The following is a 27,029-nucleotide window of genomic DNA, read 5'->3' as shown; positions in this document are numbered from 1 at the left end:
AAACCCTGAAACACCATCCCCAGCATGACCCCCTACACTGCCCGAACACCACTGCACTGCCCTAAACCCTGAAACACCACCCCCCTGCATGACCCCCTACACTGCCCGAACACCACTGCACTGCCCTAAAACCAGAAACACCACCCCCAGCAACACCCCCTACACTGCCCGAACACCTCTGCACTGCCCTGAACCCCTAAACACCAGCCCCAGCATGACCCCCTCCACTGCCCAAACACCACTGCCCTAAACCCTGAAACGCCTTCCCCTGCAAGACCCTCTACACTGCCCGAACACCACTGCACCACTGCCCTAAACCCTGAAATGCCACCCCCTGCAAGACCCCCTATATTGCCCGAACACCACTGCACTGGCCTAAACCCTCAAACACCACCCCAGCACGACCCCCTACACTGCCTGAACACCACGGCACTGCCCTAAACCCTAAAACACTACCACCAGCACGACCCAACCCCCCACACTGCCCGACCACCACTTCACTGCCCTAAACCCTAAAACAGCACCCCCTGCACGACACCCTACACTACCAGAACACCACTGCACTAACCTAAAACACCACCCCCAGCATGACCGTCAACACTGCCTGAACACCACTGCACTGCCCTAAACCCTAAAACACTACCACCAGCATGACCCCCCACACTGCCCGAACACCACTTCACTGCCTTAAACCCTAAAACACCACCACCTGCACGACACCCTTCTCTACCACAACACCACTGCACTACCCTAAAACGACCCCCCTGCATGACCCTCAACACTGCCCGAACACCACTGCACTACCATAAACCCTGAAACACCACCCCCAGCATGACCCCCTACACTGCCCGAACACCACTGCACTGCCCTAAACCACCACCCCCAGCACGACCCCCCACACTGCCTGAACACCACTTCACTGCCCTAAACCCTCAAACACTACCCCCAGCAAGACACCCTACACTACCTGAACACCACTGCACTACCCTAAAACGCAACCTCCAGCAAGACCCCCTAAACTGCCCGAACACCACTGCCCTAAACCCTGAAACGCCACTCCCTGCAAGACCCTCTACACTGCCCGAACACCACTGCACCACTGCCCTAAACCCTGAAATGCCACCCTCTGCAAGACCCCCAACACTGCCCGAACACCACTGCACTGCCATAAACCCAAAACACCAGCCCCAGCATGACCCCCTACACTGCCAGAACACCACTGCACTGCCCTAACCCTAAAACAGCACCCCCAGCACGACCCCCTACACTGCCGGACACCACAGCTCCACCCTAATCCCTAAAACACTACCCCCAGCAAGACACCCTACACTACCTGAACACCACTGCACTACCCTAAAACGCCACCTCCAGCAAGACCCTCTACACTGCCCGAACACCACTGCACCACTGCCCTAAACCCTGAAATGCCACCCTCTGCAAGACCCCCAACACGGCCCGAACACCACTGCACTGCCATAAACCCTGAAACACCACCCCTAGCATGACCCCCTACTCTGCCCGAACACCACTGCTCTACCCTAAACCCTAAAACACCAGCCCCAGCACGACCCCCTACACTGCCAGAACACCACTGCACTGCCCTAACCCTAAAGCACCACCCCCAGCACGACCCCCTACACTGCCCGAACACCACTGCTCCACCCTAAACCCTAAAACACTACCCCCAGCAAGACACCCTACACTACCTGAACACCACTGCACTACCCTAAAACGCCACCTCCAGGATGACCCCCTACACTGCCCAAACAGCACTGCTCTGCCCTAAACCCTGAAACATTAGCATGACCCCCTACACTGTCTGAACACCACTGCACTGCCCTAAACCCTGAAACACCAGCCCCAGCACGACCCCCCACACTGCCCGCACACAACTGCACTGCCCTAAACCCTGAACCACCACCCCCTACTTGACCCCCTACACTGCACGAACACCACTGCACTGCCCTAAACCCTGAAACACCACCCACAGCACGACCCCCTACACTACCCGCACACCACTGCACTGCCCTAAACCCTGAAACACCACCCCCAGCACGACCCCCTACACTGCCCGAACACCAATGCACTGCCCTAAACCTTGAAACACCACCCCCAGCACGACCCCCTAAACTGCCCGAACACCACTGCACTGCCCTAAACCCTGAAACACCACCCCCTGCAAGACCCCCTACACTGCCCGAACACCACTGCCCTTAAACCCTAAAACGCCACTGTCTGCAAGACTCCTTACCCCGCCCGAACACCATTACACTGCCCTAAACCATGAAACACCACCTCCAGCAAGAACCCCAACACTGCCCGAACACCACTGCACTGCCATAAACCCTGAAACACCACCCCCAGCACGACCCCCTACACTGCCTGAACACCACTGCTCTAACCTAAACCCAAAACACCAGCCCCAGCACGACCCCCTACACTGCCCGAACACAACTGCTCCACCCTAAACCCTAAAACACTGCCCCCAGTAAGACACCCTACACTACCTGAACACCACTGCACTACCCTAAAATGCCACCTCCAGGATGACCCCCTACACTGCCCAAACACCACTTCTCTGCCCTAAACCCTGAAACACTAGCATAACCCCCTACACTGCCTGAACACCACTGCACTGCCCTAAACCCTGAACCACCACCCCCTACTCGACCCCCTACACTGCACGAACACCACTGCACTGCCCTAAACCCTGAAACCCCACCCACAGCACGACCCCCTACACTACCCGCACACCACTGCACTGCCCTAAACCCTGAAACACCACCCCCAGCACGACCCCCTGCACTGCCCGAACACCAATGCACTGCCCTAAACCTTGAAACACCACTCCCAGCACGACCCCCTGAACTGCCCAAACACCACTGCACTGCCGTAAACCCTGAAACACCACCCCCTGCAAGACCCCCTACACTGCCCGAACACCACTGCCCTAAACCCTGAAACGCCACTGTCTGCAAGACCCCTTACCCTGCCCGAACACCATTACACAGCCCAAAACCATGAAACGCCACCCCAGCACGACCCCCTACACTGCCCGAACACCACTTCTTTGCCCTAAACCCTGAAACACCAGTCCCGCACGACCCCCTACACTGACCGAACTCCACTGCACTGCCCTAAACCCTGAAACACTAGCTCCAGCACGACCCCCTACACTGCCCGAACACCACAGCACTGCCCTAAACCCTGAAACACCAGCCCCAGCATGACCCCCTAAATTGCCCGAACACCACTGCAGTGCCCTAAAGCCTGTAACACCAGCCCCATCACGACCCCCTACACTGCCTCAACACCACTGCACTGCCCTAAACCCTGAAACACCACCCCAGCACGACCCCCTACACTGCCCAAACACCACTGCACCACTGCCCTAAACCCTGCAATGCCACCCTCTGCAAGACCCCCTACACTGCCTAAACACCACTGCACTGCCCTAAACCCTAAAACACCACCCCAGCACGACCCCCTACACTGCCCAAACACCACTGCACTGCCCTAAACCCAGAAACACCACCTCCAGCAAGACCCCCTACAATGCCTGAACACCACTGCCCTAAACCCTGAAACGCCACCTCCAGCAAGACCCCCTACACTGCCCGAACACCACTGCCCTAAACCCTGAAACGCCACCCCCTGCAAAACCCTCTACACTGCGCGAACACCACTGCACCACTGCCCTAAACCCTGAAATGCCACCCCCTGCAAGACCCCCTACATTGCCCGAACACCACTGCACTGCCTTAAACCCTGAAACACCACTCCCAGCATGACCCCCTACACTGCCCGAACACCACTGCACTGCCATAAACCCTGAAACACCACCCCCAGCATGACCCCCTACACTGCCCGAACACCACTGCACTGCCCTAAACCACCACCCCCAGCACGACCCCCCACACTGCCTGAACACCACTTCACTGCCCTAAACCCTAAAACACTACCCCCAGCAAGACACCCTACACTACCTGAACACCACTGCACTACCCTAAAACGCAATCTCCAGCAAGACCCCCTAAACTGCCTGAACACCACTGCCCTAAACCCTGAAACGCCACTCCCTGCAAGACCCTCTACACTGCCCGAACACCACTGCACCACTGCCCTAAACCCTGAAATGCCACCCTCTGCAAGACCCCCAACACTGCCCGAACATCACTGCACTGCCATAAACCCTGAAACACCACCCCCAGCACGACCCCCTACACTGCCCGAACAACAATGCTCTACCCTAAACCCAAAACAACAGCCCCAGCATGACCCCCTACACTGCCAGAACACCACTGCACTGCCCTAACCCTAAAACACCACCCCCAGCACGACCCCCTACACTGCCCGGACACCACTGCTCCACCCTAAACCCTAAAACACTACCCCCAGCAAGACACCCTACACTACCTGAACACCACTGCACTACCCTAAAAACGCCAGCTCCAGCAAGACCCTCTACACTGCCCGAACACCACTGCACCACTGCCCTAAACCCTGAAATGCCACCCTCTGCAAGACCCCCAACACGGCCCGAACACCACTGCACTGCCATAAACCCTGAAACACCACCCCTAGCATGACCCCCCTACTCTGCCCGAACACCACTGCTCTACCCTAAACCCTAAAACACCAGCCCCAGCACGACCCCCTACACTGCCAGAACACCACTGCACTGCCCTAACCCTAAAGCACCACCCCCAGCACGACCCCCTACACTGCCCGAACACCACTGCTCCACCCTAAACCCTAAAACACCAGCCCCAGCACGACCCCCTACACTGCCCGAACACCACTGCACTGCCCTAACCCTAAAACACCAGCCATTGTACGACCCCCTACACTGCCCAAACACCACTGCACTGCCCTAAACCCTAGAACACCAGCCCCAGAATGACCCCCTACACTGTCCGAACACCACTGCACTGCCCTAAACCCTGAAACACCAGCCCCAGCATGACCCCCTCCACTGCCCAAACACCACTGCCCTAAACCCTGAAACGCCTTCCCCTGCAAGACCCTCTACACTGCCCGAACACCACTGCACCACTGCCCTAAACCCTGAAATGCCACCCTCTGCAAGACCCCCAACACGGCCCGAACACCACTGCACTGCCATAAACCCTGAAACACCACCCCCAGCATGACCCTCAACACTGCCCGAACACCACTGCACTACCCTAAACCATAAAACACCAGCCCCACCACGACCCCCTACACTGCCTGAACACCACTGCACTGCCCTAACCCTAAAGCACCAGCCCCAGCACGACCCCTCACACTGCCAGAACATCACTACACGGCCCTAAACCCTAAAACACCAGCCCCACCACAACCCCCTACACTGCCCAAACACCACTGCACTGCCCTAAACCCTGAAACACCATCCCCAGCATGACCCCCTACACTGCCCGAACACCACTGCACTGCCCTAAACCCTGAAACATCACCCCCAACACGACCCAATACACTGCCCGAACACCACTGCACTGCCCTAAACCCTGAAACACCACCCCCCTGCATGACCCCCTACACTGCCCGAACACCACTGCACTGCCCTAAAACCAGAAACACCACCCCCAGCAACACCCCCTACACTGCCCGAACACCTCTGCACTGCCCTGAACCCCTAAACACCAGCCCCAGCATGACCCCCTCCACTGCCCAAACACCACTGCCCTAAACCCTGAAACGCCTTCCCCTGCAAGACCCTCTACACTGTCCGAACACCACTGCACCACTGCCCTAAACCCTGAAATGCCACCCCCTGCAAGACCCCCTATATTGCCCGAACACCACTGCACTGGCCTAAACCCTGAAACACCACCCCAACATGACCCCCTGCACTGCCTGAACACCACTGCTCTGCCCTAAACCCTAAAACACTACCACCAGCATGACCCCCCACACTGCCCGAACACCACTTCACTGCCTTAAACCCTAAAACACCACCACCTGCACGACACCCTACTCTACCACAACACCACTGCACTACCCTAAAACACCACCCCAGCATGACCCTCAACACTGCCCGAACACCACTGCACTACCCTAAACCATAAAACACCAGCCCCAGCACGACCCCCTACACTGCCCGAACACCACTGCACTGCCCTAACCCTAAAGCACCAGCCCCAGCACGACCCCTCACACTGCCAGAACATCACTACACGGCCCTAAACCCTAAAACCCCAGCCCCACCACAACCCCCTACACTGCCCAAACACCACTGCACTGCCCTAAACCCTGAAACACCATCCCCAGCATGACCCCCTACACTGCCCGAACACCACTGCACTGCCCTAAACCCTGAAACATCACCCCCAACACGACCCAATACACTGCCCGAACACCACTGCACTGCCCTAAACCCTGAAACACCACCCCCCTGCATGACCCCCTACACTGCCCGAACACCACTGCACTGCCCTAAAACCAGAAACACCACCCCCAGCAACACCCCCTACACTGCCCGAACACCTCTGCACTGCCCTGAACCCCTAAACACCAGCCCCAGCATGACCCCCTCCACTGCCCAAACACCACTGCCCTAAACCCTGAAACGCCTTCCCCTGCAAGACCCTCTACACTGCCCGAACACCACTGCACCACTGCCCTAAACCCTGAAATGCCACCCCCTGCAAGACCCCCTATATTGCCCGAACACCACTGCACTGGCCTAAACCCTGAAACACCACCCCAGCATGACCCCCTGCACTGCCTGAACACCACTGCTCTGCCCTAAACCCTAAAACACTACCACCAGTATGACCCCCCACACTGCCCGAACACCACTTCACTGCCTTAAACCCTAAAACACCACCACCTGCACGACACCCTACTCTACCACAACACCACTGCACTACCCTAAAACACCACCCCCAGCATGACCCTCAACACTGCCCGAACACCACTGCACTACCCTAAACCATAAAACACCAGCCCCAGCACGACCCCCTACACTGCCCGAACACCACTGCACTGCCCTAACCCTAAAGCACCAGCCCCAGCACGACCCCTCACACTGCCAGAACACCACTACACGGCCCTAAACCCTGAAACACCAGCCCCACCACGACCCTCTACACTGCCCAAACACCACTGCACTGCCCTAAACCCTGAAACACCATCCCCAGCATGACCCCCTACACTGCCCGAACACCACTACACTGCCCTAAACCCTGACACACCACCCCCAACACGACCCACTACACTGCCCGAACACCACTGCACTGCCCTAAACCCTGAAACACCACCCCCCTACATGACCCCCTACACTGCCCGAACACCACTGCACTGCCCTAAAACCAGAACACCACCCCCAGCAACACCCCCTACACTGCCCGAACACCTCTGCTCTGCCCTGAACCCCTAAACACCAGCCCTAGCATGACCCCCTCCACTGCCCAAACACCACTGCCCTAAACCCTAAAACGCCTTCCCCTGCAAGACCCTCTACACTGCCCGGACACCACTGCACCACTGCCCTAAACCCTGAAATGCCACCCTCTGCAAGACCCCCAACACTGCCCGAACACCACTGCACTGCCATAAACCCTGAAACACCACCCCCAGCACGACCCCCTACACTGCCCGAACACCACTGCTCTACCCTAAACCCAAAACACCAGCCCCAGCATGACCCCCTACACTGCCAGAACACCACTGCACTGCCCTAACCCTAAAAAAGCACCCCCAGCACGACCCCCTACACTGCCCGAACACCTCTGCACTGCCCTGAACCCCTAAACACCAGCCCTAGCAAGACCCCCTAAACTGCCCGAACACCACTGCCCTAAACCCTGAAACGCCACTCCCTGCAAGACCCTCTACACTGCCCGAACACCACTGCACCACTGCCCTAAACCCTGAAATGCCACCCTCTGCAAGACCCCCAACACTGCCCGAACACCACTGCACTGCCATAAACCCTGAAACACCACCCCCAGCACGACCCCCAACACTGCCCGAACACCACTGCTCTACCCTAAACCCAAAACACCAGCCCCAGCATGACCCCCTACACTGCCAGAACACCACTGCACTGCCCTAACCCTAAAACAGCACCCCCAGCACGACCCCCTACACTGCCCGGACACCACTGCTCCACCCTAAACCCTAAAACACTACCCCCAGCAAGACACCCTACACTACCTGAACACCACTGCACTACCCTAAAACGCCACCTCCAGCAAGACCCTCTACACTGCCCGAACACCACTGCACCACTGCCCTAAACCCTGAAATGCCACCCTCTGCAAGACCCCCAACACGGCCCGAACACCACTGCACTGCCATAAACCCTGAAACACCACCCCTAGCATGACCCCCTACTCTGCCCGAACACCACTGCTCTACCCTAAACCCTAAAACACCAGCCCCAGCACGACCCCCTACACTGCCAGAACACCACTGCACTGCCCTAACGCTAAAGCACCATCCCCAGCACGACCCCCTACACTGCCCGAACACCACTGCTCCACACTAAACCCTAAAACACTACCCCCAGCAAGACACCCTACACTACCTGAACACCACTGCACTACCCTAAAATGCCACCTCCAGGATGACCCCCTACACTGCCCAAACAGCACTGCTCTGCCCTAAACCCTGAAACACTAGCATGACCCCCTACACTGTCTGAACACCACTGCACTGCCCTAAACCCTGAAACACCAGCCCCAGCACGACCCTCTACACTGCCCGCACACCACTGCACTGCCCTAAACCCTGAACCACCACCCCCTACTCGACCCCCTACACTGCAGGAACACCACTGCACTGCCCTAAACCCTGAAAAACCACCCACAGCATGACCCTCTACACTGCCCGAACACCACTGCACCACTGCCCTAAACCCTGAAATGCCACCCTCTGCAAGACCCCCAACACTGCCCGAACACCACTGCACTGCCATAAACCCTGAAACACCACCCCCAGCACGACCCCCTACACTGCCCGAACACCACTGCTCTACCCTAAACCCAAAACACCAGCCCCAGCATGACCCCCTACACTGCCAGAACACCACTGCACTGCCCTAACCCTAAAACAGCACCCCCAGCACGATCCCCAACACTGCCCGAACACCTCTGCACTGCCCTGAACCCCTAAACACCAGCCCTAGCAAGACCCCCTAAACTGCCCGAACACCACTGCCCTAAACCCTGAAACGCCACTCCCTGCAAGACCCTCTACACTGCCCGAACACCACTGCACCACTGCCCTAAACACTGAAATGCCACCCTCTGCAAGACCCCCAACACTGCCCGAACACCACTGCACTGCCATAAACCCTGAAACACCACCCCCAGCACGACCCCCAACACTGCCCGAACACCACTGCTCTACCCTAAACCCAAAACACCAGCCCCAGCATGACCCCCTACACTGCCAGAACACCACTGCACTGCCCTAACCCTAAAACAGCACCCCCAGCACGACCCCCTACACTGCCCGGACACCACTGCTCCACCCTAAACCCTAAAACACTGCCCCCAGCAAGACACCCTACACTACCTGAACACCACTGCACTACCCTAAAACGCCACCTCCAGCAAGACCCTCTACACTGCCCGAACACCACTGCACCACTGCCCTAAACCCTGAAATGCCACCCTCTGCAAGACCCCCAACACGGCCCGAACACCACTGCACTGCCATAAACCCTGAAACACCACCCCTAGCATGACCCCCTACTCTGCCCGAACACCACTGCTCTACCCTAAACCCTAAAACACCAGCCCCAGCACGACCCCCTACACTGCCAGAACACCACTGCACTGCCCTAACCCTAAAGCACCATCCCCAGCACGACCCCTACACTGCCCGAACACCACTGCTCCACACTAAACCCTAAAACACTACCCCCAGCAAGACACCCTACACTACCTGAACACCACTGCACTACCCTAAAATGCCACCTCCAGGATGACCCCCTACACTGCCCAAACAGCACTGCTCTGCCCTAAACCCTGAAACACTAGCATGACCCCCTACACTGTCTGAACACCACTGCACTGCCCTAAACCCTGAAACACCAGCCCCAGCACGACCCTCTACACTGCCCGCACACCACTGCACTGCCCTAAACCCTGAACCACCACCCCCTACTCGACCCCCTACACTGCAGGAACACCACTGCACTGCCCTAAACCCTGAAACACCACCCACAGCAGGACCCCCTACACTACCCGCACACCACTGCACTGCCCTAAACCCTGAAACACCACCCCCAGCACGACCCCCTACACTGCCCGAACACCAATGCACTGCCCTAAACCTTGAAACACCACCCCCAGCACGACCCCCTAAACTGCCCGAACACCACTGCACTGCCCTAAACCCTTAAACACCACCCCCTGCAAGACCCCCTACACTGCCCGAACACCACTGCCCTAAACCCTGAAACGCCACTGTCTGCAAGACCCCTTACCCCGCCCGAACACCATTACACTGCCCTAAACCATGAAACACCACCTCCAGCAAGAACCCCAACACTGCCCGAACACCACTGCACTGCCATAAACCCTGAAACACCACCCCCAGCACGACCCCCTACACTGCCCGAACACCACTGCTCTACCCTAAACCCAAAACACCAGCCCCAGCACGACCCCCTACACTGCCCGAACACAACTGCTCCACCCTAAACCCTAAAACACTGCCCCCAGCAAGACACCCTACACTACCTGAACACCACTGCACTACCCTAAAATGCCACCTCCAGGATGAGCCTCTACACTGCCCAAACACCACTTCTCTGCCCTAAACCCTGAAACACTAGCATAACCCCCTACACTGCCTGAACACCACTGCACTGCCCTAAACCCTGAACCACCACCCCCTACTCGACCCCCTACACTGCACGAACACCACTGCACTGCCCTAAACCCTGAAACACCACCCACAGCACGACCCCCTACACTACCCGCACACCACTGCACTGCCCTAAACCCTGAAACACCACCCCCAGCACGACCCCCTGCACTGCCCGAACACCAATGCACTGCCCTAAACCTTGAAACACCACTCCCAGCACAACCCCCTGAACTGCCCAAACACCACTGCACTGCCGTAAACCCTGAAACACCACCCCCTGCAAGACCCCCTACACTGCCCGAACACCACTGCCCTAAACCCTGAAACGCCACTGTCTGCAAGACCCCTTACCCTGCCCGAACACCATTACACAGCCCAAAACCATGAAACGCCACCCCAGCATGACCCCCTACACTGCCCGAACACCACTTCTTTGCCCTAAACCCTGAAACACCAGTCCCGCACGACCCCCTACACTGAACGAACTCCACTGCACTGCCCTAAACCCTGAAAAACTAGCCCCAGCACGACCCCCTACACTGCCCGAACACCACAGCACTGCCCTAAACCCTGAAACACCAGCCCCAGCATGACCCCCTAAATTGCCCGAACACCACTGCACTGCCCTAAAGCCTGAAACACCAGCCCCATCACGACCCCCTACACTGCCTAAACACCACTGCACTGCCCTAAACCCTGAAACACCACCCCAGCACGACCCCCTACACTGCCCAAACACCACTGCACTGCCCTAAACCCAGAAACACCACCTCCAGCAAGACCCCCTACAATGCCTGAACACCACTGCCCTAAACCCTGAAATGCCACCTCCAGCAAGACCCCCTACACTGCCCGAACACCACTGCCCTAAACCCTGAAACGCCACCCCCTGCAAAACCCACTACACTGCGCGAACACCACTGCACCACTGCCCTAAACCCTGAAATGCCACCCCCTGCAAGACCCCCTACATTGCCCGAACACCACTGCACTGCCTTAAACCCTGAAACACCACTCCCAGCATGACCCCCTACACTGCCCGAACACCACTGCACTGCCTTAAACCCTGAAACACCACCCCCAGCATGACCCCCTACACTGCCCGAACACCACTGCACTGCCCTAAACCACCACCCCCAGCACGACCCCCCACACTGCCTGAACACCACTTCACTGCCCTAAACCCTAAAACACTACCCCCAGCAAGACACCCTACACTACCTGAACACCACTGCACTACCCTAAAACGCAATCTCCAGCAAGACCCCCTAAACTGCCCGAACACCACTGCCCTAAACCCTGAAACGCCACTCCCTGCAAGACCCTCTACACTGCCCGAACACCACTGCACCACTGCCCTAAACCCTGAAATGCCACCCTCTGCAAGACCCCCAACACTGCCCGAACATCACTGCACTGCCATAAACCCTGAAACACCACCCCCAGCACGACCCCCTACACTGCCCGAACACCACTGCTCTACCCTAAACCCAAAACACCAGCCCCAGCATGACCCCCTACACTGCCAGAACACCACTGCACTGCCCTAAGCCTAAAACACCACCCCCAGCACGACCCCCTACACTGCCCGGACACCACTGCTCCACCCTAAACCCTAAAACACTACCCCCAGCAAGACACCCTACACTACCTGAACACCACTGCACTACCCTAAAACGCCAGCTCCAGCAAGACCCTCTACACTGCCCGAACACCACTGCACCACTGCCCTAAACCCTGAAATGCTACCCTCTGCAAGACCCCCAACACGGCCCGAACACCACTGCACTGCCATAAACCCTGAAACACCATCCCTAGCATGACCCCCTACTCTGCCCGAACACCACTGCTCTACCCTAAACCCTAAAACACCAGCCCCAGCACGACCCCCTACACTGCCAGAACACCACTGCACTGCCCTAACCCTAAAACACCACCCCCAGCACGACCCCCTACACTGCCCGAACACCACTGCTCCACCCTAAACCCTAAAACACCAGCCCCAGCACGACCCCCTACACTGCCCGAACACCACTGCACTGCCCTAACCCTAAAACACCAGCTCCAGTACGACCCCCTACACTGCCCAAACACCACTGCACTGCCCTAAACCCTAGAACACCATCCCAAGAATGACCCCCTACACTGTCCGAACACCACTGCACTGCCCTAAACCCTGAAACACCAGCCCCAGCACGACCCCCTCCACTGCCCAAACACCACTGCCCTAAACCCTGAAACGCCTTCCCCTGCAAGACCCTCTACACTGCCCGAACACCACTGCACCACTGCCCTAAACCCTGAAATGCCACCCCCTGCAAGACCCCCTATATTGCCCGAACACCACTGCACTGGCCTAAACCCTGAAACACCACCCCAGCACGACCCCCTACTCTGCCTGAACACCACGGCACTGCCCTAAACCCTAAAACACTACCACCAGCACGACCCGACCCCCCACACTGCCCGAACACCACTTCACTGCCCTAAACCCTAAAACAGCACCCCCTGCACGACACCCTACACTACCAGAACACCACTGCACTAACCTAAAACACCACCCCCAGCATGACCCTCAACACTGCCCGAACACCACTGCACTACCCTAAACCATAAAACACCAGCCCCAGCACGACCCCTTACACTGCCCGAACACCACTGCACTGCCCTAACCCTAAAGCACCAGCCCCAGCACGACCCCTCACACTGCCAGAACATCACTACACGGCCCTAAACCCTAAAACACCAGCCCCACCACAACCCCCTACACTGCCCAAACACCACTGCACTGCCCTAAACCCTGAAACACCATCCCCAGCATGACCCCCTAAACTGCCCGAACACCACTGCACTGCCCTAAACCCTGAAACATCACCCCCAACACGACCCAATACACTGCCCGAACACCACTGCACTGCCCTAAACCCTGAAACACCACCCCCCTGCATGACCCCCTACACTGCCCGAACACCACTGCACTGCCCTAAAACCAGAAACACCACCCCCAGCAACACCCCCTACACTGCCCGAACACCTCTGCACTGCTCTGAACCCCTAAACACCAGCCCCAGCATGACCTCCTCCACTGCCCAAACACCACTGCCCTAAACCCTGAAACGCCTTCCCCTGCAAGACCCTATACACTGCCCGAACACCACTGCACCACTGCCCTAAACCCTGAAATGCCACCCCCTGCAAGACCCCCTATTTTGCCCAAAAACCACTGCACTGGCCTAAACCCTGAAACACCACCCCAGCATGACCCCCTGCACTGCCTGAACACCACTGCTCTGCCCTAAACCCTAAAACACAACCACCAGCATGACCCCCCATACTGCCCGAATACCACTTCACTGCCTTAAACCCTAAAACACCACCACCTGCACGACACCCTACTCTACCACAACACCACTGCACTACCCTAAAACACCCACCCAGCATGACCCTCAACACTGCCCGAACACCACTGCACTACCATAAACCCTGATACACCACCCCCAGCATGACCCCCTACACTGCCGAACACCACTGCACTGCCCTAAACCACCACCCCCAGCACGACCCCCCACACTGCCTGAACACCACTTCACTGCCCTAAACCCTAAAACACTACCCCCAGCAAGACACCCTACACTACCTGAACACCACTGCACTACCCTAAAACGCAACCTCCAGCAAGACTCCCTAAACTGCCCGAACACCACTGCCCTAAACCCTGAAATGCCACTCCCTGCAAGACCCTCTACACTGCCCGAACACCACTGCACCACTGCCCTAAACCCTGAAATGCCACCCTCTGCAAGACCCCCAACACTGCCCGAACACCACTGCACTGCCATAAACCCTGAAACACCACCCCCAGCACGACCCCCTACACTGCCCGAACACCACTGCTCTACCCTAAACCCAAAACACCAGCCCCAGCACGACCCCCTACACTGCCCGAACACCACTGCTCTACCCTAAACCCAAAACACCAGCCCCAGCATGACCCCCTACACTGCCAGAACACCACTGCACTGCCCTCACCCTAAAACACCACCCCCAGCATGACCCCCTACACTGCCCGGACACCACTGCTCCACCCTAAACCCTAAAACACTACCCCCAGCAAGACACCCTACACTACCTGAACACCACTGCACTACCCTAAAACGCCACCTCCAGCAAGACACTCTACACTGCCCGAACACCACTGCACCACTGCCCTAAACCCTGAAATGCCACCCTCTGCAAGACCCCCAACACGGCCCGAACACCACTGCACTGCCATAAACCCTGAAACACTACCCCTAGCATGACCCCCTACTCTGCCCGAACACCACTGCTCTACCCTAAACCCTAAAACACCAGCCCCAGCACAACCCCCTACACTGCCAGAACACCACTGCACTGCCCTAACCCTAAAGCACCACCCCCAGCATGACCCCCTACACTGCCCAAACACCACTGCTCCACCCTAAACCCTAAAACACCAGCCCCAGCACGACCCCCTACACTGCCCGAACACCACTGCACTGCCCTAACCCTAAAACACCAGCCCCAGTACGACCCCCTACACTGCCCAAACACCACTGCACTGCCCTAAACCCTAGAACACCAGCCCCAGAATGACCCCCTACACTCTCCGAACACCACTGCACTGCCCTAAACCCTGAAACACCAGCCCCAGCACGACCCCCTCCACTGCCCAAACACCACTGCCCTAAACCCTGAAATGCCACCCCCTGCAAGACCCCCTATATTGCCCGAACACCACTGCACTGGCCTAAACCCTGAAACACCACCCCAGCACAACCCCCTATACTGCCTGAACACCACGGCACTGCCCTAAACCCTGAAACACTACCACCAGCACGACCCAATCCCCCACACTGCCCGAACACCACTTCACTGCCCTAAACCCTAAAACAGCACCCCCTGCAAGACACCCTACACCACCAGAACACCACTGCACTAACCTAAAACACCACCCCCAGCATGACCCTCAACACTGCCCGGACACCACTGCACTACCCTAAACCATAAAACACCAGCCCCAGTACGACCCCCTACACTGCTCGAACACCACTGCACTGCCCTAACCCTAAAGCACCAGCCCCAGCACGACCCCTCACACTGCCAGAACACCACTACACGGCCCTAAACCCTGAAACACCAGCCCCACCACGACCCCCTACACTGCCCAAACACCACTGCACTGCCCTAAACCCTGAAACACCATCCCCAGCATGACCCCCTACACTGCCCGAACACCACTACACTGCCCTAAACCCTGACACACCACCCCCAACACGACCCACTACACTGCCCGAACACCACTGCACTGCCCTAAACCCTGAAACACCACCCCCCTACATGACGCCCTACACTGCCCGAACACCACTGCACTGCCCTAAAACCAGAACACCACCCCCAGCAACACCCCCTACACTGCCCGAACACCTCTGCACTGCTGCCCTGAACCCCTAAACACCAGCCCTAGCATGACCCCCTCCACTGCCCAAACACCACTGCCCTAAACCCTGAAACGCCTTCCCCTGCAAGACCCTCTACACTGCCCAAACACCACTGCACCACTGCCCTAAACCCTGAAATGCCACACCCTGCAAGACCCCCTATATTGCCCGAACACCACTGCACTGGCCTAAACCCTGAAACACCACCCAGCACGACCCCCTGCACTGCCTGAACACCACTGCACTTCCCTAAACCCTAAAACACTACCACCAGCATGACCCCCCACACTGCCCGAACACCACTTCACTGCCTTAAACCCTAAAACACCACCACCTGCACGACACCCTACTCTACCACAACACCACTGCACTACCCTAAAACACCCCCCCAGCATGACCCTCAACACTGCCCGAACACCACTGCACTACCCTAAACCATAAAACTCCAGCCCCAGCACGACCCCCTATACTGCCCGAACACCACTGCACTGCCCTAACCCTAAAACACCAGCCCCAGCACGACCCCTCTCACTGCCCGAACACCTCTACACGGCCCTAAACCCTGAAACACTAGCCCCACCACGACCCCCTACACTGCCCGAACACCACTGCACTGCCCTAAACCCTGAAACACCATCCCCAGCATGACCCCCTACACTGCCCGCACACCACTGAACTGCCCTAAACCCTGAAACACCACCCCCAACATGACCCACTACACTGCCCGAACACCACTACACTGCCCTAAACCCTGAAACACCACCCCCCTGCACGACCCCCTACACTGCCCGAACACCACTGCACTGCCCTAAAACCGGAAACACCACCCCCAGCAACACCCCCTACACTGCCCGAACACCTCTGCACTGCCCTGAACCCCTAAACACCACCCCCAGAACGACCCCCTACACTGCCCGAACACCACTGCACTGCCCTAAAGCCTGAAAAACCACCCCCAGCACGACCCCCTACACTGCCTGAAAACCACTGCACTGCCCTAAATCCTGAAACACCACCCCGAGCAAGACCCCTATACTGCCCGACCACTTCTGCACTGCCCTGAGCCCTTAAATACCGCCCCCAGCAAGACCCCCTACACTGCCTGAACACCACTGCCCTAAACCCTGAAACACCACCCAGCATGACCCCCTACACTGCCCGAAAACCACTGCACTGCATTAAAACCTGAAACACCACCCCCCTGCACGACCCCTTAAACTGCCCGAACACCACTGCACTGCCATAAACCCTGAAACACCACCCCCAGCATGACCCTCAACACTGCCCGAACACCACTGCACTACCCTAAACCATAAAACACCAGCCCCAGCACGACCCCCTGCACTGCCCGAACACCACTGCACTGCCCTAACCCTAAAGGACCAGCCCCAGCACGACTCCTCACACTGCCCGAACACCACTACACGGCCCTAAACCCTGAAACACCAGCCCCACCACGACCCCCTACACTGCCCGAACACCACTGCACTGCCCTAAACCCTGAAACACCATCCCCAGCATGACCCCCTACACTGCCTAAACACCACTGCACTACCCTAAACCCTGAAACACCACCCCCAACACGACCCACTACACTGCCTGAACACCACTGCACTGCCCTAAACCCTGAAACACCACCCCCCTGCACGACCCCCTACACTGCCCGAACACCACTGCACTGCCCTAAAACCGGAAACACCACCCCCAGCAACACGCCCTACACTGCCCGAACACATCTGCACTGCCCTAAACCCTGAAACACCACCCACAGCACGACCCCCTACACTACCCGCACACCACTGCACTGCCCTAAACCCTGAAACACCACCCCCAGCACGACCCCCTGCACTGCCCGAACACCAATGCACTGCCCTAAACCTTGAAACACCACTCCCAGCACGACCCCCTGAACTGCCCAAACACCACTGCACTGCCGTAAACCCTGAAACACCACCCCCTGCAAGACCCCCTACACTGCCCGAACACCACTGCCCTAAACCCTGAAACGCCACTGTCTGCAAGACCCCTTACCCTGCCCGAACACCATTACACAGCCCAAAACCATGAAACGCCACCCCAGCATGACCCCCTACACTGCCCGAACACCACTTCTTTGCCCTAAACCCTGAAACACCAGTCCCGCACGACCCCCTACACTGAACGAACTCCACTGCACTGCCCTAAACCCTGAAAAACTAGCCCCAGCACGACCCCCTACACTGCCCGAACACCACAGCACTGCCCTAAACCCTGAAACACCAGCCCCAGCATGACCCCCTAAATTGCCCGAACACCACTGCACTGCCCTAAAGCCTGAAACACCAGCCCCATCACGACCCCCTACACTGCCTAAACACCACTGCACTGCCCTAAACCCTGAAACACCACCCCAGCACGACCCCCTACACTGCCCAAACACAACTGCACTGCCCTAAACCCAGAAACACCACCTCCAGCAAGACCCCCTACAATGCCTGAACACCACTGCCCTAAACCCTGAAATGCCACCTCCAGCAAGACCCCCTACACTGCCCGAACACCACTGCCCTAAACCCTGAAACGCCACCCCCTGCAAAACCCACTACACTGCGCGAACACCACTGCACCACTGCCCTAAACCCTGAAATGCCACCCCCTGCAAGACCCCCTACATTGCCCGAACACCACTGCACTGCCTTAAACCCTGAAACACCACTCCCAGCATGACCCCCTACACTGCCCGAACACCACTGCACTGCCTTAAACCCTGAAACACCACCCCCAGCATGACCCCCTACACTGCCCGAACACCACTGCACTGCCCTAAACCACCACCCCCAGCACGACCCCCCACACTGCCTGAACACCACTTCACTGCCCTAAACCCTAAAACACTACCCCCAGCAAGACACCCTACACTACCTGAACACCACTGCACTACCCTAAAACGCAATCTCCAGCAAGACCCCCTAAACTGCCCGAACACCACTGCCCTAAAACCTGAAACGCCACTCCCTGCAAGACCCTTTACACTGCCCGAACACCACTGCACCACTGCCCTAAACCCTGAAATGCCACCCTCTGCAAGACCCCCAACACTGCCCGAACATCACTGCACTGCCATAAACCCTGAAACACCACCCCCAGCACGACCCCCTATACTGCCCGAACACCACTGCTCTACCCTAAACCCAAAACACCAGCCCCAGCATGACCCCCTACACTGCCAGAACACCACTGCACTGCCCTAAGCCTAAAACACCACCCCCAGCACGACCCCCTACACTGCCCGGACACCACTGCTCCACCCTAAACCCTAAAACACTACCCCCAGCAAGACACCCTACACTACCTGAACACCACTGCACTACCCTAAAACGCCAGCTCCAGCAAGACCCTCTACACTGCCCGAACACCACTGCACCACTGCCCTAAACCCTGAAATGCCACCCTCTGCAAGACCCCCAACACGGCCCGAACACCACTGCACTGCCATAAACCCTGAAACACCACCCCTAGCTTGACCCCCTACTCTGCCCGAACACCACTGCTCTACCCTAAACCCTAAAACACCAGCCCCAGCACGACCCCCTACACTGCCAGAACACCACTGCACTGCCCTAACCCTAAAACACCACCCCCAGCACGACCCCCTACACTGCCCGAACACCACTGCTCCACCCTAAACCCTAAAACACCAGCCCCAGCACGACCCCCTACACTGCCCGAACACCACTGCACTGCCCTAACCCTAAAACACCAGATCCAGTACGACCCCCTACACTGCCCAAACACCACTGCACTGCCCTAAACCCTAGAACACCATCCCAAGAATGACCCCCTACACTGTCCGAACACCACTGCACTGCCCTAAACCCTGAAACACCAGCCCCAGCACGACCCCCTCCACTGCCCAAACACCACTGCCCTAAACCTTGAAACGCCTTCCCCTGCAAGACCCTCTACACTGCCCGAACACCACTGCACCACTGCCCTAAACCCTGAAATGCCACCCGCTGCAAGACCCCCTATATTGCCCGAACACCACTGCACTGGCCTAAACCCTGAAACACCACCCCAGCACGACCCCCTACTCTGCCTGAACACCACGGCACTGCCCTAAACCCTAAAACACTACCACCAGCACGACCCGACCCCCCACACTGCCCGAACACCACTTCACTGCCCTAAACCCTAAAACAGCACCCCCTGCACGACACCCTACACTACCAGAACACCACTGCACTAACCTAAAACACCACCCCCAGCATGACCCTCAACACTGCCCGAACACCACTGCACTACCCTAAACCATAAAACACCAGCCCCAGCACGACCCCCTACACTGCCCGAACACCACTGCACTGCCCTAACCCTAAAGCACCAGCCCCAGCACGACCCCTCACACTGCCAGAACATCACTACACGGCCCTAAACCCTAAAACACCAGCCCCACCACAACCCCCTACACTGCCCAAACACCACTGCACTGCCCTAAACCCTGAAACACCATCCCCAGCATGACCCCCTAAACTGCCCGAACACCACTGCACTGCCCTAAACCCTGAAACATCACCCCCAACACGACCCAATACACTGCCCGAACACCACTGCACTGCCCTAAACCCTGAAACACCACCCCCCTGCATGACCCCCTACACTGCCCGAACACCACTGCACTGCCCTAAAACCAGAAACACCACCCCCAGCAACACCCCCTACACTGCCCGAACACCTCTGCACTGCCCTGAACCCCTAAACACCAGCCCCAGCATGACCTCCTCCACTGCCCAAACACCACTGCCCTAAACCCTGAAACGCCTTCCCCTGCAAGACCCTATACACTGCCCGAACACCACTGCACCACTGCCCTAAACCCTGAAATGCCACCCCCTGCAAGACCCCCTATATTGCCCGAACACCACTGCACTGGCCTAAACCCTGAAACACCACCCCAGCATGACCCCCTGCACTGCCTGAACACCACTGCTCTGCCCTAAACCCTAAAACACAACCACCAGCATGACCCCCCACACTGCCCGAATACCACTTCACTGCCTTAAACCCTAAAACACCACCACCTGCACGACACCCTACTCTACCACAACACCACTGCACTACCCTAAAACACCCCCCCAGCATGACCCTCAACACTGCCCGAACACCACTGCACTACCATAAACCCTGATACACCACCCCCAGCATGACCCCCTACACTGCCGAACACCACTGCACTGCCCTAAACCACCACCCCCAGCACGACCCCCCACACTGCCTGAACACCACTTCACTGCCCTAAACCCTAAAACACTACCCCCAGCAAGACACCCTACACTACCTGAACACCACTGCACTACCCTAAAATGCAACCTCCAGCAAGACTCCCTAAACTGCCCGAACACCACTGCCCTAAACCCTGAAATGCCACTCCCTGCAAGACCCTCTACACTGCCCGAACACCACTGCACCACTGCCCTAAACCCTGAAATGCCACCCTCTGCAAGACCCCCAACACTGCCCGAACACCACTGCACTGCCATAAACCCTGAAACACCACCCCCAGCACGACCCCCTACACTGCCCGAACACCACTGCTCTACCTTAAACCCAAAACACCAGCCCCAGCACGACCCCCTACACTGCCCGAACACCACTGCTCTACCCTAAACCCAAAACACCAGCCCCAGCATGACCCCCTACACTGCCAGAACACCACTGCACTGCCCTCACCCTAAAACACCACCCCCAGCACGACCCCCTACACTTCCCGGACACCACTGCTCCACCCTAAACCCTAAAACACTACCCCCAGCAAGACACCCTACACTACCTGAACACCACTGCACTACCCTAAAACGCCACCTCCAGCAAGACCCTCTACACTGCCCGAACACCACTGCACCACTGCCCTAAACCCTGAAATGCCACCCTCTGCAAGACCCCCAACACGGCCCGAACACCACTGCACTGCCATAAACCCTGAAACACTACCCCTAGCATGACCCCCTACTCTGCCCGAACACCACTGCTCTACCCTAAACCCTAAAACACCAGCCCCAGCACGACCCCCTACACTGCCAGAACACCACTGCACTGCCCTAACCCTAAAGCACCACCCCCAGCATGACCCCCTACACTGCCCAAACACCACTGCTCCACCCTAAACCCTAAAATACCAGCCCCAGCACGACCCCCTACACTGCCCGAACACCACTGCACTGCCCTAACCCTAAAACACCAGCCCCAGTACGACCCCCTACACTTCCCAAACACCACTGCACTGCCCTAAACCCTAGAACACCAGCCCCAGAATGACCCCCTACACTGTCCGAACACCACTGCACTGCCCTAAACCCTGAAACACCAGCCCCAGCACAACCCCCTCCACTGCCCAAACACCACTGCCCTAAACCCTGAAACGCCTTCCCCTGCAAGACCCTCTACACTGCCCGAACACCACTGCACCACTGCCCTAAACCCTGAAATGCCACCCCCTGCAAGACCCCCTATATTGCCCGAACACCACTGCACTGGCCTAAACCCTGAAACACCACCCCAGCACAACCCCCTATACTGCCTGAACACCACGGCACTGCCCTAAACCCTGAAACACTACCACCAGCACGACCCAATCCCCCACACTGCCCGAACACCACTTCACTGCCCTAAACCCTAAAACAGCACCCCCTGCAAGACACCCTACACTACCAGAACACCACTGCACTAACCTAAAACACCACCCCCAGCATGACCCTCAACACTGCCCGGACACCACTGCACTACCCTAAACCATAAAACACCAGCCCCAGTACGACCCCCTACACTGCTCGAACACCACTGCACTGCCCTAACCCTAAAGCACCAGCCCCAGCACGACCCCTCACACTGCCAGAACACCACTACACGGCCCTAAACCCTGAAACACCAGCCCCACCACGACCCCCTACACTGCCCAAACACCACTGCACTGCCCTAAACCCTGAAACACCATCCCCAGCATGACCCCCTACACTGCCCGAACACCACTACACTGCCCTAAACCCTGACACACCACCCCCAACACGACCCACTACACTGCCCGAACACCACTGCACTGCCCTAAACCCTGAAACACCACCCCCCTACATGACGCCCTACACTGCCCGAACACCACTGCACTGCCCTAAAACCAGAACACCACCCCCAGCAACACCCCCTACACTGCCCGAACACCTCTGCACTGCCCTGAACCCCTAAACACCAGCCCTAGCATGACCCCCTCCACTGCCCAAACACCACTGCCCTAAACCCTGAAACGCCTTCCCCTGCAAGACCCTCTACACTGCCCAAACACCACTGCACCACTGCCCTAAACCCTGAAATGCCACACCCTGCAAGACCCCCTATATTGCCCGAACACCACTGCACTGGCCTAAACCCTGAAACACCACCCCAGCATGACCCCCTGCACTGCCTGAACACCACTGCACTGCCCTAAACCCTAAAACACTACCACCAGCATGACCCCCCACACTGCCCGAACACCACTTCACTGCCTTAAACCCTAAAACACCACCACCTGCACGACACCCTACTCTACCACAACACCACTGCACTACCCTAAAACACCCCCCCAGCATGACCCTCAACACTGCCCGAACACCACTGCACTACCCTAAACCATAAAACTCCAGCCCCAGCACGACCCCCTATACTGCCCGAACACCACTGCACTGCCCTAACCCTAAAACACCAGCCCCAGCACGACCCCTCTCACTGCCCGAACACCTCTACACGGCCCTAAACCCTGAAACACTAGCCCCACCACGACCCCCTACACTGCCCGAACACCACTGCACTGCCCTAAACCCTGAAACACCATCCCCAGCATGACCCCCTACACTGCCCGCACACCACTGAACTGCCCTAAACCCTGAAACACCACCCCCAACATGACCCACTACACTGCCCGAACACCACTACACTGCCCTAAACCCTGAAACACCACCCCCCTGCACGACCCCCTACACTGCCCGAACACCACTGCACTGCCCTAAAACCGGAAACACCACCCCCAGCAACACCCCCTACACTGCCCGAACACCTCTGCACTGCCCTGAACCCCTAAACACCACCCCCAGAACGACCCCCTACACTGCCCGAACACCACTGCACTGCCCTAAAGCCTGAAACACCACCCCCAGCACGACCCCCTACAATGCCTGAAAACCACTGCACTGCCCTAAATCCTGAAACACCACCCTGAGCAAGACCCCTATACTGCCCGAACACTTCTGCACTGCCCTGAGCCCTTAAATACCGCCCCCAGCAAGACCCCCTACACTGCCCGAAAACCACTGCACTGCATTAAAACCTGAAACACCACCCCCCTGCACGACCCCTTAAACTGCCCGAACACCACTGCACTGCCATAAACCCTGAAACACCACCCCCAGCATGACCCTCAACACTGCCCGAACACCACTGCACTACCCTAAACCATAAAACACCAGCCCCAGCACGACCCCCTACACTGCCCGAACACCACTGCACTGCCCTAACCCTAAAGGACCAGCCCCAGCACGACTCCTCACACTGCCCGAACACCACTACACGGCCCTAAACCCTGAAACACCAGCCCCACCACGACCCCCTACACTGCCCAAACACCACTGCACTGCCCTAAACCCTGAAACACCATCCCCAGCATGACCCCCTACACTGCCAAAACACCACTGCACTACCCTAAACCCTGAAACACCACCCCCAACACGACCCACTACACTGCCCGAACACCACTGCACTGCCCTAAACCCTGAAACACCACCCCCCTGCACGACCCCCTACACTGCCCGAACACCACTGCACTGCCCTAAAACCGGAAACACCACCCCCAGCAACACGCCCTACACTGCCCGAACACATCTGCACTGCCCTAAACCCTGAAACACCACCCCCAACACGACCCACTACACTGCCCGAACACCACTGCACTGCCCTAAACCCTGAAACACCACCCCCCTGCTCGACCCCCTACACTGCCGGAACACCACTGCACTGCCCTAAAACCGGAAACACCACCCCCAGCAACACGCCCTACTCTGCCCGAACACCTCTGCACTGCCCTGAACCCCTAAACACCACCCCCAGCACAACCCCCTACACTGCCCGAACACCATTGCACTGCCCTAAAGCCTGAAACACCACCCCCAGCATGACCCCCTACACTGCCCGAAAACCACTGCACTGCCCTAAATCCTGAAACACCACCCCCCTGCACGCCCCCTACACTGCCCAAACACCACTGCACTGCCCTGAAGCCTGAAACACCATCCCCAGCAAGATCCCCTACACTGCCCGAACACCTCTGCACTGCCCTGAACCCTGAAACACCACCCCCAGCAAAACCCCTTACACTGCCTGAACACCACTGCCCTAAACCCTTAAACACCACACCAGCAAGACACCCTATGCTGCCTGAAAACCACTGCACTGTCCTAAACCCTGAAGCACCACCACCTGCATGACCCCCTACACTGCCCGAACACCAATGCACTGCCCTAAACCCTGAATCATCAGCCCCTGCACGACCCCCTCCACTGCCTGAATACCACTGCACTGCCCTAAACCCTGAAACACCACCCCCCTGCACGACCCCCTACACAGCACGAACACCACTGCAATGTCCTAAACCCTGAAACACCACCCACAGCATGACCCCCTACACTACCTGCACACCACTGCACTGCCCTAAACCCTGAAACACCACCCCCAGCACGACCCTCTACACTGCCGGAACACCACTGCACTGCCCTAAACCCTGAAACACCACCCCCAGCACGACCCTCTACACTGCCCAAAAACCATAGCACTGCCCTGAACCCTGAAACACCACCCCCCTGCACGACCCCCTACACTGCCCGAACACCACTGCACTGCCTTAAACCCTGAAGCACCAACCCCAGCAGGACCCCCTACACTGCCCGACCACCACTGCACTGCCCTAAACCCTGAAACATCACTCCCAGGACGAACCCCTATACTGCCCAAACACCACTGCTCTGCCCTAAACCCTAAAACACCACCCCCAGGACGTCCCCCTACACTGCCAGAACACCACTGCACTGCCCTAATTCATGAAACACCACCCCCAGCACGACGCCCTACACTGCCTGAACACCACTGCTCTGCCCTAAACCCTGAAACTCCATCCCCAGCACGTCCCCCTACACTGCCTGAACACCACTGCTCTGCCCTAAACCCTGAAACACCAGCACAACCCCCTACACTGCCCGAACACTACTGCACTGCCCTAAACCCTGAAACACCATCCCCAGCATGAACCCCTACACTGCCCGCACGCCACTTCGCTGCCCTAATCCCTGAAACACCACCCCCAGCAAGACCCCCTACAGTGCCCAAACACCACTGCTCTAAACCCTGAAACGCCACCCCTTGCAAGACCCTCTACACTTCCCGAACACGACTGCACCACTGCCCTGAACCCTGAAACGCCACCCCCTGAAAGACCCCCTACACTGCCCGAACACCACTGCAGTGCCCTAAACCCTGAAACATCACCCCCAGCACAAATCCTACACTGCCTGAACACCACTGCACTGCCCTAAACCCTGAAATACCACCACCAGCATGACCCCCTCTCTGCCCGAAGACTACTGCACTGCCCTAAACCCTAAAACACCACCCCCAGCACGACCCCCTACACAGCACGAACACTACTGCAATGTCCTAAACCCTGAAACACCACCCACAGCATGACCCCCT

The sequence above is a fragment of the Triturus cristatus genome, chromosome 1_1 (assembly GCF_964204655.1).
Source record: "Triturus cristatus chromosome 1_1, aTriCri1.1, whole genome shotgun sequence".
Classification (NCBI taxonomy): domain Eukaryota; kingdom Metazoa; phylum Chordata; class Amphibia; order Caudata; family Salamandridae; genus Triturus; species Triturus cristatus.
The sequence above is the reverse complement of the archived record's forward strand: the minus strand, read 5'-3'. Positions refer to the sequence as shown.